This window comes from Pseudophryne corroboree, chromosome 1 (genome assembly GCF_028390025.1).
Source record: "Pseudophryne corroboree isolate aPseCor3 chromosome 1, aPseCor3.hap2, whole genome shotgun sequence".
Taxonomy (NCBI): Eukaryota; Metazoa; Chordata; class Amphibia; order Anura; family Myobatrachidae; genus Pseudophryne; species Pseudophryne corroboree.
Window position 1 is genome coordinate 183968121 of NC_086444.1, and position 16372 is coordinate 183984492.

At 41.3% G+C, this 16372-nt stretch overlaps 1 long non-coding RNA gene across 1 annotated transcript; it reads left to right on the forward strand.

Annotated features, from left to right (window-relative positions):
* The first annotated feature begins 2819 nt into the window (after positions 1 to 2819).
* LOC135039547 (uncharacterized) lies at positions 2820 to 11892 on the forward strand. The gene is made up of 2 exons (XR_010234011.1): positions 2820 to 3049; positions 11461 to 11892. It is a non-coding gene; the product is annotated as an uncharacterized LOC135039547 (long non-coding RNA).
* Positions 11893 to 16372: the final 4480 nt, after the last annotated feature.

Sequence of the window (16372 nt, forward strand, 5' to 3'; positions counted from 1 at the left end):
TGCATAACAGTTCTGACACCAGTACTTTCCTGCAGGCACTGGTGTGCATAACAGTTGTGTTGAAACTAAACCAGCACTTACAACTACATTTGAAAAGTTATCAGTTCATTAATGTGGGTATAACAAATATCCCACTAAGCACATTCATTATTTGCTGATTATTCCCAATTTGAAATGTGTATAAATTTATTATACTGATAAACGGATTATAACTGCTACTGTAAATCTGTATATTTTTTTATTATTGTTTTTTATCCCAGTAATGGGGAATTTTAAGTTTGTCTATTTTTTAAGGTGTAAACTTTTGTGTTTTCGGCCTGCCGATATATGTTTAGCTCTTGATATATAATATATGTCTATAAATTCTTAAAATAAAAGCCAAGTATTTTTAGTCACTTACCAGTGCTGGTTCATTTTTCTCCACATATTTTAATTTAGAGGGGTCTGGGCTCTGCAAATGCCACAGTTAGAAGGCAAGGTAAGCATGACTTCCTGTCTCTTTTTTTTTACTCGGTATGTATATATCATTCTTACTATCTCTCCAATCTTTGTCAGCCCCTGTACTTTTCTCCTATGTGAGTTAGCCCCAGTACCTTTCTCCTATGTGAGTCAACCCCCTGTACCTTTCTCCTATGTGAGTCAGCCACAGTACCTTTCTCCTATGTGAGTCAGCCCCTTACCTTTCTCTCATCTGTGCCAGTCCCTCTAACTTTCTGCAATATATGCCAGCCCCTCTGCCTTTCTCCCAACTTTGCCAGTCCCTCTACCTTTTTACAATATGTGCCAGTCCCTTACCCTTCTCCTATCTGTGCCAGCATCTCTGCCTTACTTCTATATGTGCCAGCCTATCTGCTGTATCTTTATCCTAGATTGTCTGTAGTTTAGGTTAACACTGAGAACATTTTAATGGCCAGTATTCTAATGCTATGATTTCCACAAAAAGAAAAAAATTGAGATACATGAGCAGTGCTAGTGAAAACGCCAGTGGACAAGGGCAACATTGGAAGCAATGGTGTCTAATGGAAGACCCCCAGACCCCTTACCATCATAATCCCAGCATTCTAATGCACTTTTATATATGTGCCTTGCTGTTGAACCACCCTAGGCCACTTACATGTGTTAGCCCCAAGCTTAAAGTTGCCAGCTATATGCATCAACTAATGGAGTTATTTAGTTTCAAGTAGGTCTGGCTTAATGATCGTAATAAAATGATAGACAGCAGTAAGTACGCCCCCCCTGGGCAGTACTAGACATGCCCACTCCAGGGGTGTGCTGCAGAAAGTTGTCTTTAGAAGCTTTGGGGGCACCTTCAAAATTTTGCTATGGGATCCACAAAGTTCTAGTTACGACCTGTCACATGTTGATGTTTTGTACCTGTCCTCTTGTACTTGTCGACCATCTGAGCTCGATCTACAGTATTGACTGTCACCATCTGCCCCCCCCCCCCCTCCCCCTATGACTAATTAGGCATTTGGAAGTTTTTAATTAGCTTAATTGGACCAGTAATTACATGTCATTTTGGGGGTTAAAAAAGTCCTCAAATTACCCCCAAATATTGTTTTTTTATTTTACTATGCACTCCAAATTGAATGAAAGTATTTTTCATATTTCACTGAAAAATATTTGCTTTTTTATCTGCTTTTTGACAATGAGGGTGATTCCGAGATGGACGCAGCTACGCGGCTGTATACAGCCGCCATGTCAATCTGATCTGCGCACATGCAGTGGCCGCAGTGCACGTGTGTGACCCTTCTCCTTGCAGCCGCATCCCGCATGGTGATTGACAGTGGCAGGCGTTTGGGGGTTGTGTTTCTGCATTGCGGGAGCGGGGTGGCTGAAACAGGGGCATGTCACAAGTGTTTTTTGGAGGGGTCAACCTCTACTCGAAGAGTCCGCAATTAAATTGCGGGCGCATTGTGAGGCGGTGCCACATATGGTGGGCAGCCATGCCGTATGCTGGGCAACCCCCAGCATGTGAGGAGATGAATGCAGATCTTGCTGCGGATGCAACGATCTGCGCCCATCTCTGACTAACCCCCAAAGTGTAGTCACATATTTTCTACTTTTTTTGTATGTTCTATTTTTTTACACTGTAGTTAAGTGTAATTCATTTGGTTAATATAATTTTTATACAAAAATAAATAAATAAATGCCCAAATCATCCGTTTGACACCTTTTAAAAGTGTCCAGTACTTTCCTTATGTCCAGCCTTCTCAATGATTCTGCTAACAAATGTGTCACCTTTTCAGGGTCCAGGAAATTATTTTTCATTCACTTCTCTCAGATCGCATTTGGTAGACTATTCATGAACCATCACTGCAAGTACCACAAATAGGCATTTCTAATTGGATCAGAGAATTCCGGGGTATTTGCAGACTTGCACCTACCGTAATTGGATTGACAAATCTGCAGACCAAGCAATGTAGTGTGTTATACAAGAGATGTGTTTTTTTCAATAAGCAGTCTTCGTTTGTAAAGAGGCAGTAAATAATTTCAAGTAAATTCCAATATTTGAAAATTGTGATTTGTGCTGCTCAGTAATCGTACTTGGTCTGTTTGCTTGTCTGGAAATGTCCAAAATAATAAAAAAAAAACAGCTGTTAACAATAATGAAAGCAAAGTTATCATCCAATACATGAAGCAGTTTAAATAAATACAAAGTCAAGAATAAACGTTGATTTGGATTGATTGAACAAAAGTGAAATCTTATCACAAGCCTCCCGTGAGTTTTAATCTAAAAAAAAGAACTTTCTCCACCAAAACAATCTTGTGCCTTTTGTGTACTCTTTTCTTTCCTGTATTATCTCTTCTAGATGGAGAGCAAACTAGAGACACGATGAGAGAAGTAATACAAAACAATAACGCCTTGGAAAACAAATATGGCAGGAAATATGTAAAGTCACAAAGGGTTTAGAGATATATACGAAGATGGAACGTAGAACGGAAGATTCTTCAGATACTGGTACCTTTCATTTCTAATCTGAGAAATATCACAGGACTGACAAAACTACATTAAGGACTGCACACCAGAGGACATGCAGAAAAACAGGTATTGTGCGAGAATATGCTTCTCTGGGGACAGAAATTCTATTTCACTGGGTTTTTCTTTCACTCAAATTCTGCTTGATTGGAAAACATATTTAACAAAGGATAAAGAATGGCCTTTATATAGTCTTCAGAGCTCAGAGCTACAGCTACACATATCTAAAAAGGAAGCAGATAGTCATGACAAATGAAATCCATTGTTTTTTTCTTATTAAAATTACCCGGGATATAAAACAGAGAGAGACTAAACTATATATATAACTAATCTATACTATAAATCTGAATTTTCATTTGTTTTTAAGAATATTTGTTTCCTAACAGTATATACTGTAGCAAGAGGAAATTGTTTCAATCCTATTAAATATGTGTGTCCTTTATTATATGCATAGTGCTTGTGACCTGCACTCGGGATCCTGGCGGTCACCATGCTGACACCGGGATCCCGAATGATCACAATGCTGGCAAACAGTATTCCGACCCACAGGTACTATTTCCACTCGTGGGTGTCCATGACACCCATAGAGTGGGAATAGAACCTGTAGCGAGCACAGCAAGCCAGCAAGGTGCTTTGTTGCACTCAACACCCCCCCCCCGCGCCAGCATTCTGCGGTCGGGAATCCAGGGACGGTATGCTGACCACCGGGATCCCCAGCTCCAGTCTCCCAGCACCAGGGGCAGATTGGCATGCCAGGACAGTGGGACGTAATACCGGTAGGCCGGTCCTCTCGGCTGTCCGCTTCATGCTGCCACCTAGGTCGGCATTCACACTCCCAGCTGGAAGGAAGCTGATACCCAGAAGCCGCTAGCCGGGAGAAGCAGCTCCGGCACTTGGGGACTCAGCAGGGGGCGTGGCTACATGGGCCTCGGCAGGGGGCAGAGCTACACGGGAATTAGGAGCAGTTAGACCCAGCATTGCTGCTGATGTCAAGGAGAGAAAAAGGAGAAGCTGATGCTGATCCACGGCCAGCCCAGCCAGTGAGAGTGCAGTCTGCTGGTTTTATGGTACAGACAGTGCTGTAAGAGGGAGTGGAGGGAAACGTGTATGACTGTCTGTGTGTAACTTGGTATCCGTTCACATGGTCGACCATGTTATGGTCGACAGTCATTAGGTCGACCACTATTGGTCGACATTGACATGGTAGACATGGACACATGGTCGACACATGAAAATGGTCCACACATGAAAGGTCGACACGTGAAAAGGTCGATATGAGTTTTTTTACTTTTTTTTCTTTTGGGGAACTTTTCCATACTTTACGATCCAAGTGGACTACGATTGGAACGGTAATCTGTGCCGAGCGAAGCGGTAGCGGAGCGAAGTCACCATGCCCGAAGCATGGCCAACGAAGCGAGCCATGCGAGGGGTCGCGGTGCACTAATTGGGGTTCCCAGTCACTTTACGCAAAAAACGACACCACAAAAAGTTAAAAAACTCATGTCGACCTTTTCATGTGTCGACCATTTTCATGTGTCGACCATGTGTCCACGTCGACCATGTCAATGTCGACCAATAGTGGTCGACCTAATGACTGTCGACCATAACATGGTCGACCATTCATACCGGAACCGTGTAACTTGCATGTGAATTTCTGTGTGTGCCTAACATGTGTGGTGTGTGTGACTTCCATGTGTGTTTCTGTGTGTGAGTGTGTGTGTGTGTGTGTGTGTGTGTGTGTGTGTGTATATATATATATATATGTGTGTGTGTGTGACTTGCATATGGGCTTCTCTTTGTGTGTATGTGTTTGTGAGACTTGCATGTGGGATTGTGTGTGTGTGTGTGTGTGTATGTGTGTGTGTGTGTGTGTGTGTGTGTGTGTACATTGCATGTGAGCTGTTTGTGTGTGTGTGTGTGTGTGTGTGTGTGTGTGTTTGTGAGACTTGCATGTGGGCTTCTGTGTGTGTCATGAATACCTACAGGGAGGCTTCCATTTTTTGGCCCCCACTGCCCTGCAAATTAGACTACAGTTACCCTTGACAGACCCCACCTCCTCAAGAGACCCCACCCCCATTAGGGCTGCATCCCTAAATTTCCCCGTGCTGGTTTTCCATCTCAATCTGCCCCTGCTCAGCACCAACCCTTGCTTTTTACTAGTCTATCTACTAAGTGAGTGGAGAAGGGCATCTTATTTTTTTCTTCTACATTATACTTTTTCAATTACAATACTCCAGAGTTCCCAGGTGCTCAGTCATGATGTATGTCTATTAACTACTTGCATTTAACAACCACCAACCACAGTGGTACATATGTGGAAAGCTATAAACTGAAAACAGGCAAGATATGCCGCCATTCATGTATTTTAGTAAACTTATTGCATTACTATAGTTTGCCAAATGAAGGGGAAATGTAATAGAGATTGATTTTGCCAGAAAGTTCCAACTTGTAGCAAATCTACACAATTTTGGCCTCCAAACCACTTTCGTATCTATAATGGGTGCAAGGTGTGCGATGCAGATGGGCCCCTGGGTCCCAGGGGGGAACACACTGCACATCCTGCACCCATTTCACTGTACTCCCCTCTATGTCAGCATGGTGCTTGCTGCAGAGTAGCAAAAATCACTGGGAAAATGGCAGCTGCGGCTATTTTCTGGTGATTCGTGCATGCGCAACAGAGATTTCCCCAGAAACGCGGCATGCGCGCTATGTTCCTGGAGACCTACAGATGCGCAGTAGATGCTGGCACAATTCCAGAGTATACTGCACCACCGGAGAGGAGGTGGGCCAATCAGAGACTGCACACGGGCCCCCTCCCTTCTTAAAGCGCCTGTGCCCCAAACCCCTGGATTTAATACCCAGCAGTTTAGAAGGTTCACATGAAGATCACAGTTGATGTGCAGCAATTTGCAGTGGGGTTGAAGCCCCTAAATCACCAGCTAGTGGGGACTTGAACATCTGTTCAGATTATGTCAGGACCGCTGCTAGGCAGGAATATCCTCATCCTGGTATCTCTGGTTAGTGGAAACCAGGGTTAAAATTTTAAATTATGTTTCCTTATTAATAAATAATGTAAACTGTGCCACCTTATAAAAACGTAATGTAGACTGTGCGTTCCCTATTATGAAACAATGCAAACTGGTGCCTACTTCCTACTAAAATTTTTACATGGTACATGAGTATAATTAATAAAAGAAATAATAGTCCCTTTTTTTCATGTTATTGTTACCCCATAACAAAAATAATAAAAAATGTTGTGCCGTCACGTTAAGAAAACAATATCCCCCCTGCACATTGGGCCTAATTCAGATCTGATTGCAGCAGCAAATTTGTTAGCTAATGGGCAAAACCAAGTGCACTGCAGGGGGTGGTGGTGGTGGGGGGAGGGGGGTCGTTCAGATGTAACATATGCAGAGAAAGTTAGATTTGAGTGGGGTGTGTTCAAACGGAAATCTAAATTGCAGTGTAAAAATAAGGCAGCCAGTATTTACCCTGTACAGAAAAAAATATAACCCACCCAACTCTAACTCTCTCTGCACATGTTATATCTGCCCCACCTGCAGTACACATCGTTTTGCCCATTTGCTAACAAATTTGCTGCTGTGATCAGATCTGAATCAGGCCCATGTTCTGTAGTATAGTGGGTCTTATACGTACTGGAATGCTCCATAGAGCTTTCATCGTGAAAGTAAGTTAAGATTGGTAAGTCTAACTACTTTATAGTAACAAAAAGGAAAATAGTATCCAAAGGGAGCGCTCATATAAGATTAAGGGGGACATTTACTAAGCAGTGATAAGATATGAGAAGTGAGCCACTGGAGAAGTTGCCCATGGCAACCAATCAGCATTGAAGTAACATCTATAATTTGCATACTACAAAATGATACAGAGCTGCTGATTGGTTGATGGGGCAATATCTCCACTGGCTCACTTCTCCACTGTTATCACTGCTTAGTAAATGTCCCCCTAAATCTGCCAAAGGCAATTTATTGATAATACATATATTGTACTTCTAAAATGTAACAAACACGATTTAAACACAATTTAAAATTAGCTCTGCACAATAGCACGTCATTAGCAGCACACAGAACCGGCTGAAGATTCCACAATATGGATAAAGTTCTTATAATAATCACTTTGGTTATAAGCAGCCAGTAGATGGTCTTAATAGGTGTTCCCAATCATATGCGGAGCACTCAGGGGTACGTTGGAGGGACACCTATTCCATGCACCCCGGAGTGCTCCGCATATCATTGGGAACACCTATTGAGATCATCTACTGGATACTATTTTCCTTTTTGTTATGTTTAATTAAGTACTGCAGAATACTTTGTTGGGAGCAGCCGCACTAATATCTAGATATACATAGGTGAATTGGCCTTGTTATTAGTCATTCAGTTATTTTAGAGTGCCTGATTATAATAATTATATTTCATATAATTGTTAATTGGTATTTGTAACTTTATAGACGGCAGCTAATCAGATGTGCCCTTTCATTACTCAGTATGAAAGGCTGATTGGCTGACTGTATTATTCAGGACAAATTAATAATAAATAATGAAAATATTTTAATTACAACGGCAATATTTTAACTGCCTCACCTGCAGCCCTTTCCCACAGTGGTATTTACTTCACCAATACCTCCAAGCCTGGAGGCAGATACGGAGGTGAGGATGGATTACTCCTTTCCCCACACTGCACATTTACAGTTCTACCTAATGTTCCATCACTCACATTCACATCATTTGAGGTACCTGCAATTAGGATTTCCAACCCTCTTTCTCTGCTTGTAGATGCCCCTGGACCACACCAACTTGTTATTGAACATACAGTATCTCTGCCTAGCTGCCTCATTTCGTCCTCTGACACTGTTATCATGGGTCATTTCAGCATCTGCATTGATAATCCACACTCTTACTTTACCTTGAAAATGCTCTTTCTATTATCCCCTCTCGTGCTCTCCCAGTTACAGTATCAGTATGGCTACTGCCTTGGTTTAGTATTCTAGTAATCTACAGTATGTGTTATTTTTGAAAACTACAGTATGCTCAATTTCTGGTATCTTTAACACTCCTTTCCCTATATTAGATCATCACTGTACATTTGCAAACTCTAGTCCATTATATTACACTCAATGCTGAAATGCTCTATCAACTCCTCATATTGTTTTTTTAGCTCCTCATATTTCATGTAGAAATTTAAGTTCTATTAATTATCATCAACTCTCCAACTCTCTTCAAAAACTTCTCTTCCCAATCTCTACTTTCTCCTGTCCTGAAATAACAGTACCACATATTAACCCAACCCTAGAAACCGCTCTCGATCAAGGCACCAATTACTCTCGCTCACTACATTGGCCTCGATGTCAGCCATGGCTCACTAAAGAAAACTCTCACGAAAAGCAGAACATCATTGGTGTAAGTCCCACACTTTGCATGTCTTTCTCACATATTCCTCTATCTACCACTTCTGTAAAAACACTGTAAACACTGCCAAACAAACATACTTTCAGTCTCTTATCTCAATCTCCAGCCTCTAACCCCAAACTTTTTTTAAATATGTTTACATTTCTTCTCACCCCACACCAAACACCATCAGTGCCCAATATATTGCTTCCTACTTTAAGAACAAAACTAATATCAGATATAAAATGGCATCTTCTTCCCCAGAAGTGCAGATGAAGTATCTGTTCTTTTCTTAACGTCCTATTCTGCTACCGCTCCTCTTGATCCTATACCCTGACAAATCTGTCAATCCTTGTCTACTCAGCTCATCCCAATCTTAACTAAAATCTGTAATCTCTCTTTCTTTCTCTTTCTAGTAGTATATTTCCATCCTAATTCAAATGATTACTCCTGTTCTGAATAAAACAAAACTTATCCTAATTCTGGTTCAAAATCAAATTACTCTCTCATCTCTGAGCTCCCATGCCTCTCCAAGCTTCATGAGAGGCTGGCCTGTACCTGCTGCACATGCTTTCTTTCCTTATACAACCGGGCCATTGCTGTTTAACATATTCATTAATGACCTAGGAGTGGGCCTAGAAAGCACAGTGTCAATTTTCACTGACGATACTAAACTGTGTTGAGTAATTAATTCAGATAAGGATGTTGAGTCCCTACGGAATGACTTATCCAGTCTGGAGGTCTTGGCAGACAAATGGAAAATTAAGTTCAATATAGAAAAATTTAAAGTTATGCACTTTGGGATTAAGAATAATCGGGCAGCATATAAACTAAATGGCGAAAATGTAGGAATAACGGTTGTTGAAAAGGATTTGGCTGTGCTCATCGATAATAGACTTAGTAGCAGTACACAATGTCAAAATGCAGCAACAAAAGCAAATCAGTTGTTAGTTTGCAAAAAACGGGGAATTGGATACAAGGGATGAGAGTGTAATCCTGCCACTGTATAAATCATTGGTATGGCTGCACCTGGAATATTGTGTACAGTACTGGGTACCGCACTATAAAAAGATATCTTGGAACTAGAAAGGGTTCAGAGGCGAACCACCAAACTGGTTAAGGGGTTAGAGGCACTGAATTATGGGGTAAGACTTACAAGGTTAGATATGTTTACACTGGAAAAGAGGTGGCTGAGAGGGGACATTATTAATATTTATAAATACATTAAGGGAAATTACAAGGACTTATCAAGCGATCTGTTTATAAAAAAACGCTACACAGTACACGAGGACACCCCCTGAGGTTAGAAGAAAAAAAAATTCATACACAACGGAGGAAAGGGTTCTTTATGGTAAGAGCAGCAAGGATTTGGAATTCTCTACCAGAGGAGGTAGTAATGGTGGACTCGCTAAATAAGTTTAAAAATGGATTAGATAAATTCCTAACTGATAGAAATATTCAAGGTTACAGCATTATTCCTAACTGATAGAAATATTCAAGGTTACAGCATCTGACTGATATTTAATTTTATAATACAGGTTGAACTCGGTGGACATTTTGTCTTTTTTCAACCTCACCAACTATGTACTATGTAATTATGTAACTATTTGATCCTCTTCAGATCCCAACACCACACTGAGACTGCCCTGACCAAGGTGGTCAATGATTTGATAACTGCTAAATAAAAACACCATTATTCACTTTTAATTCTCCTGGATCTCTTTGCTACTTTTTTCACTGTGGACCACTCTTTGCTCTTGCAAAGGCTACAGTGCCTAGGTTTATTCTATAGGATACTATGATATATCCTGGTTCTCATCCTTTTTTTTTTTAACGTAGAACAATTTCTTTATTAATGCATTACTTCACATTACAATGAAAGTTGTATAAACAGTACAAGGTGAAAGATGTGTACATATAGCATAGGGAGTCGGATAGAAAAGCAAGTGTATCGTTTAGATATGAGCCCACAATTCACAGTAGGTCATTTCAAGGATCAATGCTATACACGGATATTATTGTCGTCTACACGTACCTTAGAGATTAGGTACAGTACAATTTTTACTACAAGAAACCTGCAACTTAGGTGATACGGAGAAATGGGGAGGCCGGGGCCCCACAACACCATCAGTATTCAGTTGCTAACACAATGGGAGGGTCCCCCACCGCCACTCTTGTCTCATACCACTCAGTGGTTTTAAAGGAGTGTTTAAGTCTAGCCTGAAAATCTAAAGGAAGAGTGGCGATATAGCTCTCCCTGGAGTCGAAAAATATCCCCACCAATTTGTCTTTCTGTAGCGTGGTTTCTAGCCATTGCATCTAAAACAAATGATGGAGCTTTCCCTTAAACAAAGCTAGAGTAGGCGTATCTTTATATATCCAAGATTGCAAAATTGCTTTACGCGCAGCCGCACTAATCGCCAGTAACAATCTTTTACATCCCTTCGTTACTCTTTGTCCAGCCGGATTTATCCCCAAAATTGCCCATTCTGCCGTGAAAGAAATAAAATATATCAGCTGCTCTGTGACAAATTGCCTCACCTGAAGCCAAAAGCGACGGAGCATCGGGCACAACCAAAAACAATGCATGAGATCTGCTTTGGGTGCATGGCATTTCAGACATCTGTCCGAATCTACCATGCCTGCTTTATATTGTTTATAAGGGGAAAAATATGCCCTATAGACAATATTGTAGAACATCTCATGATATTGTGCCGAGGGTAATAACTTGCAAGAAAGGAGCAGATTGTTTAGCAACATCTCACACGTGAGTGCAGGAAAATCTGATAACCATTTTGTCATCCCAGATTGCGACCTTGAGTGATCCATTGGAGTGTTAAGTTTTCTGTAATGTATAGATAAGGCCTTTTTAGTGGCCGGTGGTGTTCAGAGAAAGATATCTAGATCATTAGTGTAATCCGCCCCCGAAAGGGTGTTAAGTATCGAGCATGCGTAGTGTTGCATCTGTTAAAATGCTAGCGGGTATCTTAGAATAAACGGGTAGGCCTCCTGAGCTTGTGCACATGTCAGTGGTTTCCCATTTCCCACATTGACTATGTGTCTTATATCTTTCAGGCCCTCCTTGTGGAACATCGTGAATGGAAAGCCCGCCTCCCCACGCTGGAAATCGTTGTTACCGAGAAACGTTAATAATAAAGACTTGTGTCCCCCCAAATTCCTCGAACGTCTGAGAATATGCCAGAGGCAATAGACTGACCACAGAAGGGGATTGTCCTTCAACTCTTGGTCAAATTCCGCTTCTACACCATGGAGGAAATTTATCAGATTTTTTGTTTTTACAAATTGTGCTTCCAAATGTGTATTAGCATAAGTATCGCTCATCCTTTTTTTTTTTTTAAATCAAATTGTACTTTCAGTGATTGCTTTTCTGGATCCACCTCCTTTACAAGCTCAAGTACCACAAGGCTCAGCCATAGGTCCACTGCTCTTCTCTATCTATATCACTTCTCTTGGAAAACTAATAAACTCATCTCGATTTGGGCATAATCTCTCTGCAGATGATACAAAATCTATGCATCCTCTCCAGATCTCTCACCATCTATGGTGGCCTGCGTTATTGACTGTCCCTCATCTTAGATGTCCCCTCTGCACTTCAAACTTAAGTTTCGAAAATGGAGCTAATAATAATCCCACCAGTTGATAGAAATTTTCCATATCCAGATGATAGGTCCACAGTCAAAATGTCAACAAGCAATAGGTCGACACCAAATGGTTGACATGCTGATGGTTGACAAGGTCAAAAGGTCAACATGGTCAAAATGTCGACATGACAATGGTTGATACATTAAAAGGTCGATTTGCAGGTTTTTTTTACATTTCTCATACTTTACCATCCAACCGCACTACGATTGGGAATAGTAACCTGTGCTGACCACAGCGGTAGAGGAGCAAGGCACCTTGCCCAAAGCGTGGCAAGCTAAGCGAGGCTTGCGAGGGGTGTTGTACACTAATTGGGGTTCAACGTTCTGGAAGAGAAAAAGTGATATTAAAAAAAAACATAAAAAACTCATGTTGACCTTTTCATGTGTCGACCATTTCCGTGTCAACCTTTCGACCCGGTCGACCTTTTGATCATGTTGACCTTGTGCATGTCAACCATTTGGTCTTGACCTAGACATTGTCGACCTTTTGACTGTCAACCTACTGATCCATAACCGAAATTCTCTTACAAATATCTCCATCTCTGTTGAAAACACAACAATTAACCCTACTCCTCAAACACTCTGCATAGGTGTATCGGAACTGTCCTTTGTTCACAGAATTCAATCTGATTCCATATCCTGTTATATATATCTAAGAAATAATTCCAGAATATGCAAATATCTCACACAAGACAAAAACTTTAATTCATGTGCTCATTATCTCTCACATTATCTTACACATTGACTAATGCAATGACTCCTTAATGGTCTTCCCCAAACCAGCCTTACACCACTACAATCTATTTTGAATACAGTGGCAAGATATTCTGCTGCTGCTGCTCCGCTCTGTCTGTTCTCACATTGGCTGCCTGTGTCTTATTCAATCTAATATACTGTAAAATACCTTTGCTAACATAAAAGGCAATAAATAACACTACACTAATATAATCTCTTCGCTTGTTTCAAAATATCTCACAGTTTAGGCCCTCCCCACTGCACAAGAGCTACATTTCTCATCCACATGCTGCCAATCCCATTACAGGATATTGTGGGGGCTGCACCCACTCTGTGGAATGCCTTCATTCGCACAACAAAACTTTCTTCTAGCCTCCAGACCTTCAAGCGGTTCCATGACACTCCCCTCTCCAGATAAGCTTAGCAAATTCCAGAACGACCAAATTAATCTCCATAGATTCTTCTACCCAACTAGCTCCTCTTTATACAGTTCACACATAACTCATACTGTACTATGTTCACTTCCCACACTTACATAACCAGTGGCAGATTGGCCATAGGACTCACCAGGAAGATTCCTGGTAGGCCGACATATATGTGTGGCCTGTTTTCTGTGTTGTCATGTGCCCCCCCCCCCCATGACAAGCAGCCCACCACACTCAGTACACTGCATGCTCACCATTCATTCTATTATTCCATCTCTGCAGTACAGCAACTCTGCCATCCAGTGATGCTGCCATGGCTACACGGTATATTATACCTCTTGTGCTGCCCACGTCAGGTCACTTCTACAAAATTTTACAGGGCCACCTTTGGTTCCAAATCCGCCCCTAGTCTTAGACACAACTGTGGCAAAAGACGCAAGTAAGGCTGCAATGGTGTACAATCAGGCCCCCCTCAACATCCCCATTAGGGCTGCTTCCATAAATTTCCCAGGCTGGTTTTCCATCCCAGTACACCCCTGCACATAACCCACTGACTTCATGCCAACATCGCTGTGTGTCTGGATCATGTAGCCCACTAGTAACCTTTGCAATTTAGCTGGGCCATTTGCAATATGTAGCAATTATTCTCATGTATCAAATTCCTTTTTCCCTATAGATGGCGAGCTCATGAGCAGGGCACTTTTACGTTACCTCTATGTTTAACTGTTTCTACACAGTCTTGTTTTTTACCTACTGTTTAGTTCTCAATTGTAAAGGAATGGAATATGATGGTGCTAGATAAGTAACTGTTAATAAATAAATATTTAATAAATATTAAATAAATATTAAGTGGGCAATAATTTTAGAGATAAAATTATGGTGACAATAATATATCATGTTAATTGAGGCTATATTAAATAATGATTGCACATTTGTGCTACTAGAAGGACCAGCATGTATCTATCTCCATCATTAACTAATTAATTAATATGGGCCCAATTAACATAAAAAATATTATTAGCACTGGTGCTTAATTTATAAATAACATGGACCTCTTAATGCTAATGAAATATGATATTGTTTGCATAATTCAAACATACGTTTTTATTAGTGCTCCAAATAATTAATTAATTGACTAATTGTGCCTATAAATACATTTATTGTTTTGGCCCATTAATTAAATGTTGATTATTAACAATCAACTGCATATATTTAATTTGAATCTTTATGTTCTAGTCTTACAAATAGCTCAGACTGTTGAAGTTTGAGCAATCTCACTACACAGTAATTTGCTGATTGTTGCGTATTGACTGGGTATTTGCGAAATTGCAGCTAATTACATTTGTATTTAGAGCACTGAGAGAATTGGGAGTATTGAGTTACAGTGAGTAGTGTTTAAAAGTTATAGTTTTCTGCCGTTGTTCTGGTGACTTTACCTTTAGTACAGTACTTCTGGCATTTGTAGCTTGGGCCCAAAAAAATATCACCAACAATTTTACATCATACGGGGCCGCTGCGGGAGAAAACATGGTGACGGTGCGTATTTACCGGGTCTGCTATGCGATCTCACAAACTCATCAAATTTCCGGGAGTTTATACTGCTGCACCTGTGTATAATGGCCACATGTACCCTTTGGCTCATATATTGTGCGTAAATCTGGCTCTGGAACTAGCCAGTGCCTCCTGAGCCATTTACCTCACTGCACATCTTTGCTAATGATTCCATCTTGTCTTGAGCAGTGCCATGTTGATTGCTTCTCCTGGTTGACTAGACCCTTTCCACAGCAGAATCTATCAGGCTTTGAACAATCATTGTCTCTTGGTAGCTTCAGACCATTGCCTTTCCTCCAGATATTGTGATGCAGTGTCTCTCCATAACTTGTACCCAAGTTAGGTCTGGCTTGATCGCTAAGTATAATGGTTCCCAAACTCATTCCTCAACCACCCTAACAGTACAAGCTCTACGGTTATCCATGGCTGAGCACGGATAGTTTAATAAAAATAGATGAGGTACTAATTAAGTCACCTGTGCTCAAGCATGGTTATCCTTAAAACCTGGACCATTAGGGTGCCTTGAGGACTGAGTTTGGGAACCACTACCTTAGAAGATTTGTGGTCTCAAGATTAAATATGGGGGTGGTCACCTCACCATCAGGATAAGCATTTCATGAGTATGTGTCAGCACATTGTCAGTCAACTCTCTGGATTCTCCCCCTCAGGTTAGCAGTTACACAATTACTGTATGTCTAGAAACAGCTAGAAGCAGCTTATACCTCATTATTATTAATTATGTGGGCAAGTGATTTATCAAGCCCTGGAGAGTTATTAATTAGCATGGTGATAAAGCACCAACCAATCTGCTCCTAACTTCTGTCACAGGCTGAGTTTGAAAAATGTCAGGAGCTGGTTGGCTGGTACCTTATCACCATGCAATTTATCACTTTCCAAGGCTTGAGAAATCTGGGTGTCATTTGTAAACATTCTCGAAATAATCATGCTCTGTAACTGGAAGATCTTTCCATCAACCATATTGTACACTACCTTCTGTGTAGGGAGGCCAATCCCGGGCCAGTTTTTCAATCCTGGGTATCGGGATTGAAAAATTGTCAGTCCCAGTATCACAGGATACCTGGGATTGGCTTTTCCCTATGTGACCACAACCCCCCTCGCCCCGCCCCGTACACATAACTCACCCATACATCAGGGGCAGGACACATCCTCTTCTCTCTCTGCGGCTCCCAGCGGCGGTCAGCGGCGAGTAACGGCACAGCGTGACCTGTGACTGCAGGTCACACTGCGCGGATGAGCCGGGAGGAGGAAGCCGGGCAGTGTTTGAGCATCCTGAGGATGCTCAACGCTGATCACTCAATTCCCGGGATTGGAGTTTCCAATCCCGGGATTGAAGTTTCCAATCCCGGGATTGAATCCCAGTCATTTTGTGCCTAAATCCAGGGATCCCGCCAATCCGGATCCCGGGATTGGCCTCCCTACTTCTGTGTTATACATTGCTGCATATTGGAAGAACTGTGAAATAATCAATACCTCTTGTGAAGAACCACTCATTGACATACTACTTTTTGAAATAAAATTACATTGCCATTTATGACACTGTGAAAAGACTCTGGCTATAACCTTTAAAAATTGAATCATCCTATAATTGAAACA